Source organism: Euleptes europaea, chromosome 8 (genome assembly GCF_029931775.1).
Source record: "Euleptes europaea isolate rEulEur1 chromosome 8, rEulEur1.hap1, whole genome shotgun sequence".
NCBI lineage: Eukaryota > Metazoa > Chordata > Lepidosauria > Squamata > Sphaerodactylidae > Euleptes > Euleptes europaea.
Window position 1 is genome coordinate 79,770,049 of NC_079319.1, and position 10,259 is coordinate 79,780,307.

The following is a 10,259-nucleotide window of genomic DNA, read 5'->3' on the forward strand; positions in this document are numbered from 1 at the left end:
CAAATGGGAGGAGGTCTACCCAATTATCCTGGTGATAATTCACATAACAGCGTAAATAACATTCTAGGACCGAGTTGACACGTTCAGTTTGTCCATCCATTTGGGGGTGATAAGCACTGGACATTCCCTGTTCAACCCCCACCAGTTTCAAGAATGCCTTCCAGAACTTGGCTACAAACTGGTTTCCGCGGTCTGTGATTATTTTGCACGAAAAAGAATGTAGCCTAAAACTATGAGAAACAAACAGGCACGCCAATTTTTGAGCAAAAATTGTGAGCGGTCACGTCTTTAGTCTTAGCCTGCTTGTCTTTGAATAAAGCATTTTACTTCAGGCCACACCTGTCTGAGTGAGTCCTTTATATAGATCAATAGGCAGACACCTGAGCTTGACATTAAGCAGGCAATCCTTTTTCCTTGTAACCATGAGTGACGAGGAAGACGCTCGGAAGCTGCTCGAGGAGCCGCTGCCGGAGCAACCTGACGGAACCATCCTGGCTAAAGCAGACAGGGAGAAGCCTGACGGGGTAGGGATGGTCCTGCGGAAGCCGCTCGAGGAGCCGCTGCCAGAGCAACCTGACGTCTGCCTGAAAATTCCCCATGAGTCTCCCAAACCGTAGAATCCTACGCATGTGACCACCCGACGCTGGCATGGAGAAGGGTCAGTGCTGCTGGAAGGGAACTGGGGAAGCTTCCCCTTCTCTGACTCTCACCTCGAACCCCGGATGGGGAGCTCGAAGAGCCAAGGAGAAACCCTGTACTGGGGCGCCGGGGGCGCCAAACGCAGTGGAGGTGTGCAGGGGATGAGGATTACTCCTGTCTCCAACAGCAAAACCAAGACCTTGCGGAGCAGGTGGAGGGCTTGCGGGCTATGGTTGAGGGGTTGTGGCAGGAGTTGGAGGAGAAATGGCGGGTGCATCCTCTGGTTGATGCCCCGAGGCCTCCTGAACCGGCACAGCCGGTGCCACCTCCGCTGCTGCCGCAGCAGCCGCTTCCGCTACCACCACCGCTGCGACCGGTGCCGTTTCCCCAGCCTCCGCCCCCACCACCGCTGGCGTTCCAACAGGACTGGAGGGCAACCTTTGACAGCTCCAGGGAAAAGCTGCCCTATTTTTTGATCCAAGTGGATGGCTTCATGAGGGAGCAGGAAGGTACGTTCCCCTCCGAGGAGAGCTGCGTGTGCTATGTGGGGTCGCTGCTGGACGGAGAGGCGGCTAGCTGGCTGGTCCAGCTTTATGACCTAAGGTCCCAGGCGCTGCTGACGTTCAATGATTTTATGCACGTGCTCCAATGGCGATTTGGGGATCCACATCAGAGCGAAAGAGCGAAGACAACTCTCCTGCAACTCTGGCAGGGGTCCAGGTCGGTAGCGCAGTATGCGAGTGAGTTCCAGTTGCTCTCCAGTAAAGTGGTGGACTGGAGCGAGGCTACCAGTGTGCAATATTTCCATGAGGGTCTCAATCCGGAGATCCTGCGTTGGGCATTTATGCAAGGTGACCCCCCCCCCCGGATCTGGAGGGTTGGATCCAGTTGGCAGGAAGAGTGCGGCGCCCGGCGCGAGGAAAAGCACCTCCACACTCAATCTCAAGGCATCAGGACCAGGGATTCCCCCCCCCCCGGATCTCGGATTACAAAAGAGATGGTCTCAGACCTGGACAGCACTTCCGCCTCTGACAGGGATGAAGAAGATTGGCAGTTGCCAAAAAACAACCCAGGTCTGCTGTAAGGGGAGCTCTGCAGCAGACCTCGAGTGAGTTACAATCAGGCTCTCCAGAGATGGTAAGCGGAGCGGCCGATACTCTGCTATTAAATGTGACTTTACAAAATCCCAGGGGGGGGACCCCAGTTTTCTGTGGTGGCTCTGATAGACTCGGGCTGTGCCCACACCCTGATTGACGAAGCCACTTTTAAACATTTGGAGGTTAAGTCAGTGGACCTACCACAACCTGTCCACTTTACCCAAATGGATGGAAGCAAAATTAAGGGAGGGCCCGTGCGCAGCCGTACGCGCCGCATTGCCTTAGGAATTGTGCACCACTGGGAACAAATCCACCTTACCATAGTTCCAGGCATCCAATACCCAGCAGTGCTTGGTGTAAATTGGCTTCAGAGTCACAATGCCACTATAGACTGGACAACCAGAAGGGTAATTTTTGTCCAGCCACAATGTGACCACCACCGCAAGGAGGTGGCCGTACAGTCATGCGAGGCGATGGCTTCCCTAGCCTAGAATCCGTCCTCGCCCAACTTATCCCACGAGTACAGGGAATTTGCTGATGTCCCCGGGCCGGAGTTGTCCAGGCAACCCGAAGATAAGGATTCTAGGGCTGTTGAATTTAAAACATTCGGTATAGTTCGGATTCGGCTGAATTCGGCCCGTTTAGATTCGGGATATGCCGAAGTCCAAACTCCCCCACTTCGGGTCTGTGTAATTCTGCGGGAATTCAAAGTTCGGGGAAAAAATTCGGCCGAATAAAGCCATTACAAACACAACCGTGCCTTTCCGCGGCTCTGGGGGGACATTTTTGGGGGTAGAGGTCCCAAACTTTCAGAGGAGCTTCAAAGGACCCTTCTTGCCAGACCCCCAAGTTTTGTAAAGATTGGGTCAGGGGGGGCTGAGATATGGGCCCCGAAAGGGGTCCCCCCACCCTTAATGTGCATCTCTGAGCAGAGCTTGCCGCCCACGCACAAAGCTCCCAGCCCCGACAAACAGCTGATGAGAGCAAGGGTGGGGCAGGTGCTAAGAACTTTGCAAAGCAACACAACTGCAAAGCAACACCTTTTCAAACATGCAAAGGGCGAGGCAGGTGTGAAGAATTTTGCAAAACAATACAACTGCAAAGTAACACAAGCACGCAATGCAACACCTTTGCAACAGTGCAAAGTAACACCTGACACCTGGGAGTTTGCAAACCATGGAAAGGGACAGAGGCAGCTAGCTATGCATAATGAGCAGGACTTTTGCATTGGACTTGGGACCAGGCAGATGCATTCTTTACACCATTTGAAAACCAGTTTTGAGCAAGCATCAAAATAACCTAACTGATCTTATGAATGAGGGAAAACCTAAAGACATAAAAATGAAGCCCCCCCCCTCAAACCAGGGAGAGAGAGACTGGAGGGGGAACACACACCCCAGGCAGAACCGGCAAAAGCCCCCTTTGGCTTCCCCCCCACCCACAGAAACTGCTCCCTCCCCACACACACACAGACTCTGCTTTCCCCCCCACACACACACAGAAAAGAAAAATTACAGATTAAAGCCCCCAAAGGGGTCTTACTGTGGCTGTCTTCTTTTCCATCAGGAGGGGCTGGGAGGCTGGGTAATCCAACATGATTCCATTTGTATCCAATATGAGATCCATATGTATGCATCTCTCGAGGGTGATCCATTCATCCCAATAGGGAAACGGGGAAAGCCCGTATCTCGGGGGGCCCTGACCCAATGTTTACAAAACTTGGGTGGTCTCTTAAGAAGCCTTGTCTGAAGCTCCGCTGAAAGTTTGGGGTCGGCACACCCAAAAATGCGCCCCCTGCAGCCACGGAAAGAGAAAAGGGGGGGGCGATATTTCTGCCCCCACTGAACCCATCTTTACAAAACTTGGGTGGTCTCTTAAGAAGGATTGTCTGAAGCTATGATAAAAGTTTGGGGGCTGCACCCCCCAAAAAGCGCCCCCTGCAGCCACAGAAATGGAAAAGGGGGGAGAGGAAAAAGGGGTGGAGCCCATATCTCAGGACCCCCTGACCCAATGTTTACAAAACTTGGGGGGTCTCTTAAGAAGCCTTGTCTGATGCTCCGCTGAAAGTTTGGGGTCGGCACACCCAAAAATGCGCCCCCTGCAGCCATGGAAAGAAAAGGGGGGAGCCCATATCTCGGGACCCCCTGACCCAATGTTTACAAAACTTGGGTGGTCTCTTAAGAAGGCTTGTCTGAATATCCCCTGAAAGTTTGGGGTCTGTACCCCAAAAAATGCACCCCTGCAGCCACGGAAAGGAGAGAATGTGCACAAGCACCCCTGCACACACACAAGAGGATTTGCCTCTCTCTCTCTTTCCCCGGCGGGGCCGCACATCAGCTGATTCCTCCAGTACTCAATCCTGACTGATTGGCTAGAAGAAGACCCAGCTTGGCCACTGATTGGCCGGGGGAGGAGAATGCTGCTTACTGAAGGTTATGCTGCTTACTGACGGCCAAATTTGCCGGATTTATTTGTGAACTCCCGAACTCGCTGAATTCGGCCCCCCCGGTTGCCCGCCAGTTTTGAGTTCAGTTCCTCCCGAACTAAAAACCGCCGAATCAAGGGAAATTCGGCTAATTTTCAGTTCGGGCCGAACCGAATCAACAGCCCTAAAGGATTCCCACGACTGAAGACTCAACACAGTCTAGGTGCTTGGCCGGCCTAAACCGAAAGTACAAACACTAAAGAATCCCTGGGAAGTGAAAACAGGCCAAAGCCCTGACAGGAAGCTTGCTGGGTGTCCTTGGGCCAGTCCTACACTCTCAACCCTGACCCCGGCTAGTATTTGGATGGGAGACCTTCAAGGACAGGGTTATGATGTGGAGGCAGGCAATGGAAAACTACCTCTAAAAGTCTTTTGCCTTTAAAACCCTAGGAGGTCACCATAACTCAGCTGTGACTTAATGGCAAAAAACCAAAAACTAAAACTGAAATTGGTCCTGGAAGCAAACTAGAAGCTGGTGCACATGACATAGGTGGCTTCATATGATCACAGTGGTGTATCCCAGTTAAGACCCTCACTGACACATTTGGAATCAATCGCAGCTTCCAAATTGTCTTCAAGTCATGTCTGGATGATAACTAAGATATGAATGATTAATTTTGGTGCATGGCAAATGACTCAGATGTTACAAGCAGGCATCTGTAGGTACCACAGGGGCGGGAAAAGTGGCATGCCTAAGGAGGCAACCCTGTACATCAGCCATGCAGCAAAAGGTGAATCGATTCATGTAAATTTCTTTCTTACCATGAATCTAGACTGCAGATGAGTCTCAACCGAAGCTAACTGCATGTTCTCCAGTTTTCTCTGTAAGGAAAAACAAAGGAACTGGTTGCCTTCACTGGCAAATCTAATGGATGAATCATAGCAGCTAGATCAGAACTTGACTGTGATGAACTGTACCCCTCCAAAATTAATCAGCAGTAATTACAGATCGGGTTGGGCTTTCCTAAGTGGCTATTTGAACATGAAACAAACGTCTCAGAGTCTTTCAGCTTCATGACTGCAAAATCATGTTCAAGGCCACATCCTTTTGAAATCCATCATTATATTGTTAACTTTTCTCGGAGAAAAAAAGTATACATGGAGCCAAAAAAACTCTTGTGAGCTCAGGGAAAAAAAGAGATTGGACTGTCGTTCTAATTTTCACCAAGAAATGTACGGGTTTGGTGGTTGGGCATACACAGTTTAACTATTCTTATACTTTCGGTGCCCTGCTTACTAAGAAAAGGAGAAGAAACCAAGGACATTTATTTTTACACATAGCTATTAAAAATATCAGCACTCCACATGTAGACTTTGTCTAGTTCTCAGAACAATAAACGAAGTTGACTTTGCCACAGGAAGGGAAGGTTTTGACTCTGCAGGGAAGGTTTTGTGATTGAACGTTCCTCCATACTAAAAGAAAATAAATCCTTGTAACGTTCATGTTAGGGAAGAAGCTAAATTAGAACCCTTCTTCTTGACATCTAGTTTTCTATGTATAGAGTTTTGCTCAGAGGACCTCTACTTCCTATCTGCTGTTTATGAGGACTAGACCTAACTCAGTATAATCCTTTCATGTCTATGGGGAATGTTCACAGCCATCCCTGAGTATGGATGTTAGCACCAATACAAATTCTGCAGAAAGAGCATATCTGAAACAGTACCACATAGCAAATTGCCTAGCAAGCTTACTGTCTGAAGAACCACACCAGAATAAGGAAGCCTTTTCAAGCTAACCTTCTTTGCCCCAGGGCTGAAAGTGCTAAGTTAGGTCTACTTTGTACCTAAGTTTTTGAGGGGGGAAATTAAAGGTCCTGAATTTCTGGTTTAGTGCTAAAGCATCAACAAGGAGAAGGCCCTGTGCAGAGGTATCCTCACTCAGTGGTCTTCAGCTAATAGTTTGTAAGCCCCCCCCCCCCGGATGGACCACAGAGCCCCGCCTGCTGGATTGTGAACCCATATAGAGCTGCCATATTTTTAGGTGCTTTTGGGAAGGACCTTTTGCGTAGTGGGTATGCATAGAGGGCAAGGGTGCTAAGACTCCTCACAGTTTTCACAAATTAGGGTTGTAGACTCTGGCTTGGAAAATTCCTGAAGGTTTGGGGGAGAACCCTGGAGAGGGTGAAATTTGGGGAGAGGAGGGAGTTCAGCAGGGATGTGATTCCATATAGTCTACACTCTGAAGCTGCTGTTTCCTCCCGGGGAACTGATCTCTGGCACTTGGATATCAGTTTTAATTTTGGGAGAACTCTAGGCTCCTCCTGGAGGATGGCAACCCCACTTTGCATGAATGCTGAGAACAGCTGGCTGTTGAGGTGAAATAATTCAGTTGTGGAGAGTGTCTTTTTTTTTTAGCACAGGCCGCTTAAGAGCCTCCCCGTCCCCACAAAAGCTCCCTCTTGCCTTCTCTCTCTTCCCCTCATCTGGAAAAGCCTTGCTCACCTCTACCACTCAGTGTTCCTGTGCTCTGTCTGTAAATGAGCAAATGTTCTTCTTTTTTGCTTGGCATGAACTTATGGCACAGAGCACTCATTGTTCAGATCATAACTCTGTCTCACCCTCTTCAGTGCCAGATTTACATATAACCTAAACAAGCTATAGCTTAGGGCCCCACTCTCTTTGGGCCCCCCAAAAAATTAAAAGGAAAAAAACCTGGGTGTACATTTTTAAAATATAAGATAAAAAACAAATAAAATAAAACCTACATACAGCAACAGTGTTTTGTGTTGTGTAGGCTCCTATGATGTAAGTAATGGGCCCCGCCTGCTAGCCTGCTCCCTAAAATATCACTGGTTTGCTCATTTCTATATATAGGGTGCCTACATTCTGCATGGACTGGTTGCATGGCAACATGTAGCATGCAGCTGCAGACTACAGTGCAGCACAGTTGAATGTAGGTCAAGCTGTTGTACCTGTTATCTGGACATATAAAGGGCCCCATTACCTTCAATAACTTAAAGGTAAAGGTCCCCTGTGCAAGCACCGGGTCATTCCTGACCCATGGGGTGACGTCACATCCCAACGTTTCCAAGGCAGACTTTGTTTGCGGGGTGGTTTGCCAGTGCCTTCCCCAGTCATCTTCCCTTTACCCCCAGCAAGCTGGGTACTCATTTCACCGACCTCGGAAGGATGGAAGGCTGAGTCAACCTTGAGCCGGCTACCTGAAACCAACTTCCGTTGGGATCGAACTCAGGTCGTGAGCAGAGCTTTTGACTGCAGTACTGCAGCTTAACACTCTGCGCCACGGGGCTCGTAACTTAGGGCCTCATCAAACCTAAATCCGGCCCTGGTCCTCCTCCTATGACTCTGATGTCATGTGAGTTCCTGTCACATGCTTGGAACTTAGTGGGTCCCATATTGCCACATGGGGATTAATGGTGGGTCCCAGTTCTGGAAATGTTGAAGACCACTGATTTAAGTGATTGAAAGTTCACCGAGTTCAATACAAGAAGCCTTGTTAAACTAGCCTGTGGAGATTTTTTAAAAAATCTTTATGTATGTCTCCGGGCTGTCTTTGAGATTGGAAAAAACCCAAAATGTTGTAAGCAAATGTTGAATTTATACTGGAAATGCATAAAATGTTGCTATAATTGAAGTGGATTTGCAAAGATTATTGAACCCCCCCCCCACAGAGTAGTAGTGACATTTTCAAAAATAGCTGAAAGGTTTAACATGTGATTCCCTCCTTCTGATGTTAATAGGAAGCACATGATAAAACCTCTAGCCAAGTCTTTGAAGACCCAGAAGTAAATGTTAGAAACTTAGTACATGTTATGTGAAAGCTGGAGTAAGAACACACATACTCCCACCCTGACACCCACCTTTGCAAATGAGCTGCAGCTTTTTTTCACTGAACCCTAACCTTATGCGATAAGGTGGAGAAGGACCAATCCATGGAGATGTTACAGTAGTTACCTAACTTCTACATGGTGCCATTTTATCTCTGGCCAAGTTATATTTATAATCTCAAGTGCTAACCTTTCATCTTTTCTTTGCATGGAAAACCTGCCGTGACTGATTTTGTTTGCTTGTCTCTGTTTATTTCTCAGTTTTGCGCCTTTATTTTTGAAGAGGAACTAATGGGAAGAGCACAGCGTGCTCATGCTGTGAATACAAAATTAGATTTAGACCAGATACATACAGACACACCTGAAAATAGAGGTGACTATGCCACCACCTCCCCATCTGCCTGGCTGCTCTTTCTGCCATACAAATGAACAACTGTCTCTTGCCCTCATGGCTAGGGTTGCCAACCTCCAGGTGGTAGCTGGAGATCTCCCACTCTTACAATTAATCTCCAGGTGACCAAGATCAGTTCACCTGGAGAAAACGGCCTCTTTGGAAGGTGGACTCTATGGCATTATACTCCTTCCTCTTCCCAAACCCTGCCCTCCTCAAACCCCAAATATTTCCCAACTTGGAGCTGGCAACCCTATTTGGCTATCTACCATCTTTATTTGTTTAAACAGAAGAACAAATATTCCTTCAATTGAGTGGGAGGGGCTGTGGCTCAGTGGCAGAGCATCTGCTTGGCATGCAGAAGGTCCCAGGTTCAATCCCCGGCATCTCCAGTTAAAGGGACTAGGCAAGTAGGTGATGTGAAAAACCCCTTCCTGAGACCCTGGAGAGCTGCTGCCAGTCTGAGTAGACAATACTGACTTTGATGGACCAAGGGTCTGACTCAGCATAAGGCAGCTTCATGTGTTCATGTGAGTGAGTGTTTGTCACCTGATTTTTTTTTAAAAAGTTTGGAAAACTCCTTGGACCAGAAGGGGCCTCAGTAGGATTGCTAGGTCCCTCTTTGCCATTGGCGAGAGTTTTTTGGGGCGAAGCCTGATGAGGGTGGGGTTTGGGGAGGGGAGGGACTTCAATGCCATAGAGTCCAATCGCCAAAGCGGTTATTTTCTCCAGGTGAACCGATCTCGATTGGCTGGAGATCAGCTGTAATAGCAGGAGATCTTCTGCTATTACCTGGAGGTTGGCAACCCTACCCATCCAAATACTAGCCAGGTTGAGGGCTGAGAGTATGTGACTGGCCCAAAGTCACCCAGCAAGCTTCCATGGTAGAGTGGGGGCTTCAAACCTGGTTTTCACAGATCCTAGTCCGACACTTTAACCACTACACCACATTGGCTCTCAAAAATGGCTTGGTGTGCCACTGCTGGCACGCATATTGCTGTTTGTTTGTGTGTGTGTGCCATCAAGTCACAGCTGACTTATGGTGACCCCATGGGGCAGGGGTGGGGATCCTTTTTCCTGCCAAGGGCCATTTGCTCATTTATAACATCATCCAGGGGCCATAACCAGGTGTAGATCTCCCGGTGCGGGGGGGGGAGGAGAGGCTAGGGTTGCCAGGTCTCCAGCCACCACCTGGAGGTTAGCAAACGAGAAACAGTCACAAACTGCAAAATCACAAAGCTTTATGGTAATAAAGCATAACACAATGCAAAGATACGCCCAGTATCTGTTGCAAACATGGACAGTGTCCAAAATCATACAAATACACATAAACAGTGAGCACAGTGTATGCAGTCCTAGAACAATGACTAGGAAAACGTCCTTCTCCCACGGAGGTTAGACGACCATTCAAGAGGTAAGGTGATGCAAAATTCAATTGTCCATTCAAGAGGTAAGGTGATGCAAAATTCAATTGTCAACAGAATTCCGGTTCCTTTTCTGTTTCGGCTTAACCACAGCCTTCCTCAGGGGCCACTATATTTATAACATAAGAACAACAATGCAGTACAGCGGCATAAAAGAATAATCAAGGACAGCTTACTTGAAAAAGGAATACAGTAAATGCAATGAATTACTTACACGCTTGCTGTTAATTGTTAAGCTTCCGCGTTGGCAAAGTAGCCATGTTACCGCCCCAGTTAAATACAAGATAACCACGTGGTGCATCAAGTTACAATAGTCTTAAAGGTACAAGGCAAAAAGTAGATAAATTACAACGCACTGGATGTACAGCATAAATTTATAGATAACAAGATAAATCTAATGTAGTATTTAAACATTTAGGACATCCTAAAGGTTTA